Raw genomic sequence first — 1370 nt, 5'->3', positions numbered from 1 at the left:
TGCATAAATATGCTCTTTTTTTGAGGAATCGCATGCCTTCACATTATCGGCAAATGAGGTTTGTATATGTTCTTCTTTTAGTTTGAAGGTATTTATCCTGTATACAAGCCTTTTGTATTTTCTAATCTTTTCTTGATGGAAATGCTTCGGGAGGAAAACTCCTTTCTCAAATATATTTCAACATCGTCATATATTTGCCGTTCCTCTAAGGGAGCAGGTGATATTTCAAACAGTGTTTCGTTCCACATTCTATCAAATGCCCTTTTTAATTCTTCATCTTTTAAGGTGTATTCATTTTCTCTACATTCTTCCAGAAGCTTGTCAACCTTTTCCTCAAATGTTTTCATGTATTGAGCCAAGACAAGGTTAATCTTGTGTTGAGTTTTTTTCATGTGAATAGCATCCTGCAGTTTGCTATAAGATGATCTTTCAAGTTCATGCATTAGCTTTTTAGTGCTCCTGACAAAATCGCTTTTATATTTTTCAATCAGATGCATATTTACTGCTCCACTTTCAAAGTATTGTTCCAAATTCTCCAAAATCTGTTGTTCTCCACCTGATAACTTCTCTTGAAGGTCACACTTCAATTTGCTGCGGTTAAGCATGTCTGGAGGAACATTTTGTATTATATTTACCTGCTCAGTTACCCAGAGGTACATTGCTTTACGGAAACCCCATTCCCATCCACAGTATTTTGTGGAAAGGTCTGTATAGGCTTCAGCTATAAGACTGTTTCGGAAACTGAAGATGAAATTCTCGTGTTTCACAGCATCCCAAAGACTCTTCACCCACTCAATAAAGTGAAGGATATTTTTAGGAGATCTTTTCATTGAACTCTGTCTTATTAATTCAAAAAGGTGAATTTTGAATTCAGTGACCTTAACACTGTACCCTCTGTTAACTGGAGCCATAGGAGGGACTCCATGCCACAGCCCTGGAATGTACCAATGGTGCTTTTCTGGGTCATAGTCCAGGATGTCTGAAAACCTGATCTTCCGGTTGATCCTTTCCATTTTGGCTGCAGCTTGGGTAATTTCATTCAGCTGCTCCAAAAGATGTTTCCTGTTCCTCATGTTTTGGTCATGTGCTGACACATCACTCACATTCTGATGAACAAACTGGCAATTGGGCTTTTGACCAATCTCCTCCATTCTGAGAAAAGCATGTACCACAATTTGCAGAATGTCCTTCATTTCAGTGGCATTCTCCATGGCCATGTTCACTATTGTGATATCACTCAGGCCAATGACTAGAGTGGCCAACTCATTGTCATGTTGATAGCTGTCTTTCAATTGGGCCAGTTCTGGTGCTTTCAAACCTTCTGTATCTATCACCAGGATGAAGTCACAGCCCAGCTCCTGAGTCAGGTT

The sequence above is a fragment of the Varanus komodoensis genome, unplaced genomic scaffold (genome assembly GCF_004798865.1).
Source record: "Varanus komodoensis strain SLA01 unplaced genomic scaffold, ASM479886v1 scaffold53, whole genome shotgun sequence".
In the NCBI taxonomy this organism is placed as follows: domain Eukaryota; kingdom Metazoa; phylum Chordata; class Lepidosauria; order Squamata; family Varanidae; genus Varanus; species Varanus komodoensis.
Note: the sequence above shows the minus strand (reverse complement) of the source record.